At 45.3% G+C, this 11,413-nt stretch overlaps 1 non-coding gene across 1 annotated transcript; it reads left to right on the top strand.

Moving 5' to 3' along the window:
• The first annotated feature begins 10,530 nt into the window (after positions 1–10,530).
• On the top strand, positions 10,531–10,650 carry LOC148166762 (5S ribosomal RNA). The gene has a single exon (XR_015770945.1). It is a non-coding gene; the product is annotated as a 5S ribosomal RNA (ribosomal RNA).
• Positions 10,651–11,413: the final 763 nt, after the last annotated feature.

Here is an 11,413-nt window from a genome sequence, read left to right as displayed (position 1 = left end):
CGCCTTAGTTCGTCGTTCGACCATTGCCCTAACGAGATGGCGCTGTACCGACCATATAAATTTCTAGCCTTCGCCGCGTTCGGCAGAATTCCTGAAGTAAACTCTGACTTGTCCACATCGTGCTCCGCCGATGACGAGCAGAGATCTTCGCCCCCGGCCTCAAAAGCCACCCGCAAGTGCTCCCAAGAGTGCAAAAGCAAAAAGTGTGAGTTCAAGTGTCAGTGGTGCAAGTGCCAGTGCATCAAGTGCCAGTGACATGGACCTCTTCTCCAACTTCGTCCGCCAGTCGACATCACAAGGTGAGTTAATCACGCGCCCTTCCTCGCCCGAAAGGGCACTAACACCCATTCTTTCTGCGACTTCGTCGCAACACGCCCTCTCGCCTCCTCGTGCCAGAGGAAACTCTGTCTCTTCAATCTCCAACGAAAATACCCCTAATGTGGTGTACCATAAGTACACCATCAGAAACATTCCTGCAGACTGGGCTGCACAAAAAAAGTTTTACTGCCTTTTAACGACCACTCTTCTGGTCAAGAACATCAAGCAGCTTGTTGTCAACTGGAACAAGACTGCTCTTCTTGTCACTCTAAACCCTCTCCCAAGCGACTTCCAGAAAAAACTCCAAGTTGCCACGCTAAACCAATCCATCTCAATTGTGGAAACCCACAAAAAAGTCACTGCCAAACCAAACGTTGCCACTTCAAAACCCCACCTCTCTGTCGTAATTCGCGATGTTGACGACGACATCGAATACGACGAAGCACTCAACGCCCTCAAATCACTCAATCTGCCAGTCATCAGAGTCTGGCGGATTCGTTCAATGAAATCCGGCAAGTTCACCAAACTGATGCGTGTCATCACTGACAGCACAGAGACCGTCGACTTCCTCCTCAAGGAAGGCGTCATCATGTTCGGCAAGCGCCATCAGTGCGAGCCGTCCAAAGCCCCCGCCAAACCCGCCCCCCTTCAGTGCTCCAAGTGTTTCCAACTTGGGCACCCTGCCACTGAATGCCCCAACAAAATCGCGTGCCCCAAATGCACAGAGAACCACCCAGCCTTCAAATGCGAATCCAACCACGTAACTTGCCTTCTGTGCAACGGCACCCACCCGGCCTGGTCCCGCCAGTGCCCCAAAATCAAGGACGCAGTCGTCACGTCCGAAACCCCCATTGCCCCAACTCTGATTCTGGAGCCCTCTCCCGAATTTGCAGACCCCGATCCCCAACCCGTGTCTGTACGTCAGACAATCACTTTCGTCACAAAACTTTTGTACGACCTCTTCCCTCACCAGCGTGCAAAGGTCAGCGAGCTCGTCGAGAGCGCCTCCAAATCCGTCCTTAAGACAAAGACCCGCATCAATCACGCGGGCCAGAGAATCTACTTCACTTTCGAGTAGATTCGACAGCCCTAACTCGTCCAACTCTCTTTCCCCATGGCTACCACGGTGGCCGCCCCCGCCGCTCCCGGCGGGGGCCTCCTGTCCCCTCGTGTGAATATCGCCACGGTCAACATTGCAGGAATCAAACGGAAATTGCATGCTCTCCGTAACTTCATCGAAACCGACGCGATCAAAATTTTATCAATTACCGAAACGCGCTCAAATCTCGCGATTAAAGTCAAAAATTTTTCTTGCTATCACAACACGCCCTCAAACATCGCTCACGGAACCGCGCTTTTAGTTTCTACCGACTTTCAGTCAACTCAACATAATTTGCCTCCCAACCTAACTTCTCTCGAACTTGCCGCAGCCGACGTAGTAATTAACAATAAAATCATTACTTTCTTCTCCCTCTATCAGCCCGTCAGGCAAAAACTTCCAACGGAACTATTCGAATACGCGTCCAATCTCCCTCATTCAGTCATTTTCGGCGACTTTAATTCTAGACACGAAGACTTCGGAGACACTGCAACTAACCCAAACGGCAGAATCCTATCCACTCTCATTAGCGAACTCCCAATCTACAGATTAGAAAACCGACTTCCCACTTTTATCTCTCATAGAGGAGCCTCAATTATTGACCATATCATTATTTCGGAATCCTTAATCCACGCGTTCGACAATGAAACAGCAATAGGCACCACGGTAACGTCAGATCACTTTCCCTTAATTGCAAAAATCCTCATCAACGGCCATCAGCCACAACCACCACTTATTCAAATCTTCAATTACAAAAACGCCAATTGGAACCTTTTCCGCGAAGAATTAGACCAGGCCCTACCAGTCATTATCCCAGTAAATTCCCAGGTAGAAATAGACCGACAAATAGATTCATTAACTTCAGCTATCGAGTACTGTAAACTTAAAGTCATTAAGCCCAAAACTATTCCAAAAGACAAATCCCCACTGCCAGACCGTATCCTCAGACTCATTAAAGAAAAACGTAAAATCTACCGCGATTACGTCCGCAGCCGCGACCCCTTTTTGAAAACGCTTATCAATAAATTCAACGCCAAAATCAGACGCGACATTAATTGCTACAAAGAGGAAACTTGGCTCAAAACTTGCGAGTCTCTGGATTATCGGAACGGAAAAGAGTATTGGACAAAATTCAAGACAATTTCTGGCCAACGTTCTCGACCGAACCATAATCTAATTGACGGAGCAAACGTCTACCACTCTTCCCAAGACAAAGCAAATTGCTTCGCGAACCTTCTCGAGGAAATTCACCAAGTTCCAAATGACCCCAACTTTGACAACCACTTTTTCAATTTAATATCAAATAATGCGCAGACCTTACGCGATATTCCACTAGTTGAACCACTTCCCTATCCCCTAAACGATGAGCACTTAACAGACCCGGTCACTGTTTTCGAAGTAAAAACTTTAATTCTAAATTTGAAAAACACTAAAGCTCCAGGACCCGATCAAATCAAACCAATAGTTTTAAAGAACCTTTCAGAATCCGGATTCTTAGCTTTAACTAACATTTTCAACAACTGTTTAAATAACTTGTATTTTCCAACCGCGTGGAAAGCCGCGAATACTATCATGATTCCTAAACCCGGTAAAAACGTCAACGACCCTAAGTCATACAGACCAATTTCACTTCTTAACATCACTGGCAAAATTTTTGAACGAATCTTAACAAACCGATTAAAATTTGTATTAGAGACGCAAAATTTGCTTCCGCCAGAGCAATTCGGCTTCAGATCACACCGCAGTACGCAAAATCCGTTAGTAGAACTTCAAACCGACATCACTCGACACGCCAACCTTGGAGAATGTACCATCGGTGTCTTCCTGGACATCGAACGTGCATTCGACAAAGTCTGGCACGACGGCCTCATTCAAAAATTTCTTAACCTTAGAGTCAATCTTAAATTCACGCGGCTCATCGCCTCCTTCCTAACTAACCGATCCTGCAGGATCAAACTTAACAACTCTTTTTCAAACTCTTTCAACCTCAACGCCGGAGTCCCACAAGGCTCCGTCCTGTCACCATTGTTATACATTGTTTACTGCAGAGATTTTCCCGTTTCAGACCACCTCCGGACCAAGACGAGGATGTTCGCGGACGACACGGCAATCTGGTCCAGTCATCAGAACGCCGTGAAAGCCGCGGAAACACTTCAGAAAGAACTTCACCGCATTGAAAAATGGACAAACGCCTGGAGAGTGAAGCCAAATCCCTCCAAATGCCAAACCATCTGTTTCTCATTTCCCCTTGCACACAAGCATCGCCTCAACTTTCAACGCTACATACGGCTAACTATAAACAATCAATCTATTTCTAAAACTAACTCTGTCACTTATCTAGGAATCACCTTCGCTCAAACATGCACACTACACCAGGACCTGGCAACAACAATGAAAAAAGCACGGAATAGATCAAATCTTTTGTATCTCATTCGCGGCCGACTTCGAGGTTGCAGCCCAGAAACCCTACACTACACTTACAACACATTTATTCGCCCTATCTTCGAGTACAGATCTCTACTTACGCCTCTCTTACTAACCGCTTGCTTTTCAAAATTTCTTCTTTCGAAAGACATACGCTTAGACTTCTCTATCGCCTTGATCTCAGATTTCCTTCAAACTCTCTGCATGAACACACTAACTCTACTCCCATCAATCAACGCTTTATAATTAACCGCAAACGCTACCTAACACGCACGCTCGCCAGCACTAACCACCTAGCTATTCAAACTCTTCATACTACACACAAACTTCCCACTAAAAACCGCTTAATTAACGTTATCCGCAAAAAACCCAAGCACAAACTAAAACACTTGCCCACAGCCCTTCTTTTAGCCAACTACCCAGACCTGCCTCCGCTCCTCCAGGAGCTGGTCGAAGAAACACCAATTTCGATGCGATGAAGAGGTCCATTCCTACATGGACGAGATCCCTTTCCTTTTCCCCTTTCTCTTTCAGGTTTCTCTTTCAGCCCAGGACAATCCGAGGAAGAAACGGACTTTCGCGAAGGCTCCCAGGATCCCATGAAGAGTTCCAGGACTCCCATGAAGATTCCCAGGATCCCCACGAAGAGCTCCGGACGTCCCACCAACTCCTGGATTCCCATGAAGAGTCCCAGGAATCCCACGAAGATTCCCAGGATTCCCATGAAGAACTCCTAAACTCCAAACCAAGTCCAGAAGGAAGGAAGGACGACCAAGAAAGAAACAAACCTTGCCACTTTACCAACAACGCCCTAACTTTAAAACCTAATTTGAAACAAATGCATTGTATTCATACTTAAGCCAAAATTACTGTTTAGATATAAGATTTGAAAATTGTTTAAATTCCCTCGGTCTGCTGAAAAGGCCAAAAGCCTCACCAGCAGCCAAATAGAATGTATATCTTAAGAACTCGATGTAAAAACCCAAAAACCTAGAAATAAATGTATTTGAAGCCGCGTTCGGCATTTATTTCAAGCCGTACGTTTGTCAGTGCGCTTCGTGTCAGTCGCAGTAGGTGTTTTGCTGTTTATATCGTATAACAACATGTCCGGAAGAGGAAAAGGAGGTAAAGTGAAGGGAAAGGCGAAGTCTCGTTCCAGTCGTGCCGGACTTCAGTTTCCCGTCGGCAGAATTCATCGTCTTCTGCGTAAAGGAAACTACGCCGAAAGAGTGGGTGCAGGTGCTCCCGTTTATTTGGCGGCCGTAATGGAATATCTAGCCGCCGAAGTTCTCGAATTGGCAGGAAACGCCGCCAGAGATAACAAGAAAACCCGTATCATTCCGAGACATCTTCAATTGGCTATAAGGAACGACGAGGAGTTAAACAAGCTCCTTTCCGGCGTTACCATCGCCCAAGGCGGTGTCTTGCCCAACATCCAGGCGGTGTTGTTGCCCAAGAAGACCGAAAAGAAGCCTTAAATTTAATTCTTCGCCGCCGTCATCTCGAACGAAAAACAAAAACTTTTATAAAAACCATCTTCACATCGGCCCTTCTCAGGGCCAAAAATTCAACTCGAACGAATTGATTTTTTCGCCAAAATACAACAACCTATGAGAATCATGTTAAAAAGTCTTTTAGATATTTTAAAGTTAAACCGATCAATTAATTCATTATACGAGCGTAGACTGAACGGAAGATTTTCGATTACATTCAACCAAGAAAGATGATTTTTACGACTTTTCATCGTAATTTTTAGAAAAATTCAATGCCCGACTAAAGCACGAACTCGACAACTCTATCTATAATAATTTATTGATTATCTAATTCAAGAAACATTCCGATTCGTCGTAAATTTCTTCACATTTCGCACATTAATCTGTTAAGAACATACACACACACACCGGTCGCCTATACGTGCTCTCCGTCTCGATAATTTCTTGCAGCAGCAGTCGTCAGCGGTGAGCCGTAATACTACAATCAATCGTTTTATTTGCTATGAGATTTTGTTTCAAGTCACGTCTGAGGAGAGTAACTCTACCCCATATTGGACATAACCTCAAATATACTCTTCGTGGCAAAAACGTTCTTTTAACGATGGTCATTCTAACCTAAAACTGCTGTCAAAATTGTCAAAGTCGCCGCCTGGATCACAAATTAAAATGATCACTCACTCCGTACGATTTTCATTTCGATTTGAAGACAAACACACAATTGAGCAACATATTTAATTCGTTTGATTTATTTTGTGGTTCTGAAAAGAACCGTTTTTTTTTGTTTGTTTGTTTGCTTGCCTGCGGGGGGTTTGTTGTTATTCCTCTGAGGATGCGGATACACGTCATAAAATGATAAAATTAACCGCCGAAACCGTAAAGGGTACGACCTTGACGTTTCAGGGCGTAGACGACGTCCATGGCGGTGACGGTCTTACGTTTTGCGTGTTCGGTGTAAGTTACGGCGTCACGGATGACGTTCTCGAGGAAGACCTTCAACACACCTCTGGTTTCTTCGTAGATGAGACCGGAAATACGTTTCACACCACCACGACGAGCCAATCTTCTGATCGCCGGTTTCGTTATACCTTGGATGTTATCGCGTAGAACTTTGCGATGACGTTTGGCGCCACCTTTTCCCAATCCTTTGCCACCTTTACCACGACCGGTCATCTTGATAAAATTAGGAAATTCTTCGTACAAAACGACGTAGCTTCGACCAAGTTCGTTATGGAACTAACGTCAAAATTTCATTCCGCGGGACTATTTATAAGTTACGGCAGCTCCACCTCGCGTTAAAAACGAATCCACCAATGGCGTCGCCGTATGACTCATCGAGTTTATAAAACGGCCGTTGGCGCGACGAAAATTTTCAGTTGACTTTCGAACGTTCGTACGTACGGTCGGTCGTTCGGTCGAAGCAAGCAAGCAAGCCACTACCTACGTTAATTCTTTTCATTTGATTCATCCGATATCCGAGATGGCGAGAACTAAACAGACGGCTCGTAAATCTACCGGTGGCAAGGCACCTAGAAAACAGTTGGCCACGAAGGCGGCCAGAAAAAGCGCTCCCGCCACCGGAGGTGTCAAGAAACCTCACCGTTACAGGCCCGGTACGGTCGCCCTTCGTGAGATTCGTCGTTATCAAAAGAGCACTGAACTTTTGATCCGCAAGCTGCCTTTCCAACGTCTCGTCCGAGAGATCGCCCAAGATTTCAAGACCGATCTCCGTTTCCAAAGTTCGGCCGTGATGGCACTTCAAGAAGCCAGCGAGGCTTATCTCGTCGGCCTCTTCGAAGACACCAACTTGTGCGCCATCCACGCCAAACGTGTCACCATCATGCCGAAAGACATCCAATTGGCGAGACGCATTCGTGGCGAGAGGGCTTAAATTTCCTCCATCCATCCATCCATCCATCCGATCCGACCATCTAGAATTAACAAATTCTTCATCTTCGAAGGTGTTAAAAGAAGAAAAAAAAAATCGGTTCTTTTCAGAACCACAATTATTTTCCAACGAATTGAAAATTTATCGTTCGCGCATGCAACTTTTTGAGATTGAAAAAAAAAAAAAAAAAAAAAAAGTTAGGTTATGTGATTTATTCACAAAATTCGTACTTACATAAAACGATAAACTTTTGCTTTTTTCTTTCACATTAAATTTTCTTTTAACTGAGACTATTTGAAACATTATTATATAATAAAGTTTATCATTCTTTGTAATAACACTGTTTCGACAGTCAAATGAATAGACAAGAAAATCAAATGAAAGTATGTATCTCCTCAACAGAATGTGCATTGTCCAAGCGAATCTTTCGTTCGTTTCTTGAAAATAATTGTGGCCCTGAAAAGGGCCATTTATTTGTATCGATGGTGCCCCTACGTCGATATATACGATCGGAGCACGTTCCCGAAACCACCAGGACGTCGTCGTCGTTGAAAAAATTAAATCATCGTCGTCGACTTTTCACTTCTTTCTCTTGGGTGAAGCGGTTTTTTTCGCTTTGACGGTGACGGCTTTGGCCGTTTTCGGTTTCGGCGCTTTCGGTTTCTTGGTTGGACCGGCCTTGTTGGATTTCTTCGCTTTCGATGGCGTCTTGGGTTTGACGGGCGATCTGGAGGCGGCGCTGGCTTTCTTTTCGGGAGCGGACGCAGCCTTTCTAGCCTTCGATACGGCGACGCTCTTCTTTTCGGCGGCAGTTTTCTTAGACTTGGCCGAAGCGGCGGGGGCGGCCTTCTTACCGGCTTTTGAGGCGGATCCTTTTTCGGCGGACGTCGGCGCTGACGCGACGGAACGTTTAGCAACGCCCGTCTTCTTGGATTTCGCCGATGACGACGCGGTCGCAGCGGCAGATCTCTTTTTCGTGGCGGACGGAGCCTTAGCTGCACCGGTGACGGCAGAAGCCAACTTGAACGAACCGGAAGCTCCTTTTCCTTTGGTTTGGACCAACGAACCGGATGCGACGGCGCCCTTAAGGTACTTCTTGATGAAAGGCGCAAATTTTTCCGCGTCGACTTTGTAGTTGGCCGCGACATATTTCTTGATCGCCTGCAACGAAGAACCGCCGCGTTCCTTCAAGCCTTTGATGGCGTTGGTGACCATCTCCGAAGTGGGCGGATGAGAAGGTTTGCTTCTCGGATTTTTGGGCTTCTTCTCCTTCTTCACCGGTGAGGAGCCGGAAGTGGCACCGGCGACCGTCGAAGCTGCTTGATTTTCTACGTCGGCCATATTTTCGTCTATCGCGCGCGCGTTTTTTTCTTTTTATTATAGGTAGGCTTATTCTTCGGTGAAAGAACGAATGAACTTTACAGAACGAATTGGGCGCCAAAGTCAAAGTGTTGGCGCGTTCGAAAACGCGCGGACCGCGGACTAAACGAGAGCCTTCTCGTCGAGTTAGAAAATTCAGTGGGCCTCGAATACAGCTTTCGCGTGATGGCATCGTTCTCTTTACGCGAAGATCACCGCCTCCGGGTGCGGGAACATGAGCGATTCGGTCGGCGATGGCCTCCTGAATAACCTCAAGTTTTCCCGGACGACCAGCCGACCTCCAAAAGCGAACAAGGACCGATCGAACGTCGACTCGAACAAAGACCCTCCGAAACAAGGAGATGACATCCAAGTTCGACGCCGACGTTACGCGTTTTCCACGAATAACAGGAAAGTTCCGCTTTCGACCAGACAAACTTGGAAGCATCCTCTACAAGTTTCACGAACGAATCGGTCGAAAAGTACGTGCGATCTTTTCGAAAATCGCCTCGCAAAGAGACGCAGCACGGATCGGAGCGACGACCGACGAACCTGCAGAGTGTAGGAAAAAAATTCACAAACGGTCGAAGATGACGTCCGAGAAGGTCGAATTTTTTCAAGAACGAAGATAAAACCTTCGCCTTTCGTAGGAGTTGATTTTTGAAAACGATCTTGACGAACAGGTCGGAAAAAAAACGATGTCAATTTCGGACTCGACCATGAGAAACGAATTTGTACGACGAACGGACTTTTCGAACGACTTTTTTCGCAAAATCGACATTTTTTCCTCAAAAATTACCTCACACGACGAAATCCCATCATCGAAACATCACCGAAAACAGTTTTGACGGCGAAATTCTCGTCAATTTTACGAAAATAAAGGGAAAATCAGACGGACCACCGTCGAACATCCAGCGACGGGAACGGACGAGTTTTTTAATTTTTCTTGCCAATTCATTGCGAAAGAAGCAATTTTTCTCGACGAAACCATTTTATAATCATAAAAAAAACTCCCCAAACACCACAAACCAACAAAAATACGGAAATCTTGCATTGTTTGCATTTTTCAGACACTCTAAATAAAACTACGTCGATGTCGGCGGATTTTCAGTCGGTCGTCGGTCGACAGAAATCCAACGAAATTTTCATTTGTTCTTCTCAAAAACGAAAAACAAACAAATCAACAAAACATTCCCTACTATTAGTCGACATTTCGAGCAGAAACTACACTACGAACGTCGAAAGATTTAAAAAATGAAATATGTAGGTGTGCGTGCGTGCGTACTTACTTGAAACTTTTTTCTTGTTTCATCGTCGCACTGGAACAAATTAAATTTTAATGCAATGTAAACGCGACCACACTTTCGACGAAAACATCTCTATGAATCGAACGACGTCGGAAAAAGAATAAATCGAGAAGAGAACAAATCATGAAACAACACACACCCACCCCGCCCGGCCCGGCCAGAGTGGTGGGAATTTCGATGAATGAACAGACAAAGAAACCAACTCTGTTATCAGTTCTAAGAAAGAAAGCAGGTAGCGGCGGCGGCGAACCTTCGACCGTACTACGGTCAGTTCATGAATTAACCCCGTCCGTTCGGAGTTTATTCATCTCCGGTCCGTGTCGGCGTTTACTTCAAGTGGGTGCTATTTCCATCTAAGCAAGCAAGTGAGTAAGTAAGTTCTCAAATTTTAAATTACGTTAATCGCAAGTGACTCGTTGAGATCGTCAAACGAACAATTTAATTTAACGCCTCATACGAGTTTTTTTTTTTCGTCATTTTGTCGCAAAAAAAAAACTAAAAAACGACTCGCAAAAAAAAATTTTTTTTTTTTCTTCTTTTAAATCTTGTACATTTTCTGACATGTGTACCATCGAAAAATGTCACATCCAAACGATCGAACAATCACAAAAAATCGTCAACGTACCATCTTGGAAAATTTTACCAGGCAACGACCATACCACGTTGAAAACTACCGGTTCTCGTCCGATCACCGAAGTCAAGCAACGTCGGGCGCGGTCAGTACTTGGATGGGTGACCGCTTGGGAACACCGCGTGCCGTTGTCTCTACTCTTTTCTTTTTTTATTAACATTTCTGATGTCAAACTTTTTTTAAATATATTTTTCACTATTTATATTTTCTCTCAGGAACTTATATAGTATGAAGACGAAAATTTTTAATTCGTTCGAGTTGAATTTGTGGTTCTGAAAAGAACCGATTTTTTTTCTTTTTTTTCCAACCAACTTCCAAGCTGCTCGAGGAGGATTTATTTTGAACTGGTGTATTTGGTGACGGCCTTGGTTCCTTCAGAAACGGCGTGCTTCGCCAATTCACCGGGCAAAAGAAGACGCACCGCCGTCTGGATCTCCCTGCTGGTTATGGTCGAACGTTTGTTGTAATGAGCGAGGCGACTGGCTTCAGCAGCTATACGTTCGAAGATGTCGTTCACGAAACTGTTCATGATAGACATAGCCTTGCTGGAGATACCGGTATCGGGATGGACCTGCTTCAACACCTTGTAAATGTAGATGGCGTAACTCTCCTTCCTCCTGCGCTTCTTTTTCTTGTCGCTCTTCGAGATGTTCTTTTGAGCTTTTCCGGCCTTCTTGGCCGCCTTACCGCTGGTCTTGGGTGGCATTCTCTTCTAGTCGTCGAGTTAAAAAAACGTTTAAAAACAGAAAACGAGACAGACACGACGTGCACGTTACGACGAGTATACTCGATCTAAAACGCCGCACACCTAAAATCCCTCTATTTATAACGAGCGAGCGACAAACAGGCGCTCCGCCTTAGTTCGTCGTTCGACCATTGCCCTAACGAGATGGCGCT

The sequence above is a fragment of the Gnatocerus cornutus genome, unplaced genomic scaffold (assembly GCF_029298725.1).
Source record: "Gnatocerus cornutus isolate USDA-ARS CGAHR unplaced genomic scaffold, icGnaCorn1.1 Chromosome158, whole genome shotgun sequence".
NCBI classification, from domain to species: domain Eukaryota; kingdom Metazoa; phylum Arthropoda; class Insecta; order Coleoptera; family Tenebrionidae; genus Gnatocerus; species Gnatocerus cornutus.
Note: the sequence above shows the minus strand (reverse complement) of the source record. Positions and strands in the feature narration are given on the sequence as shown.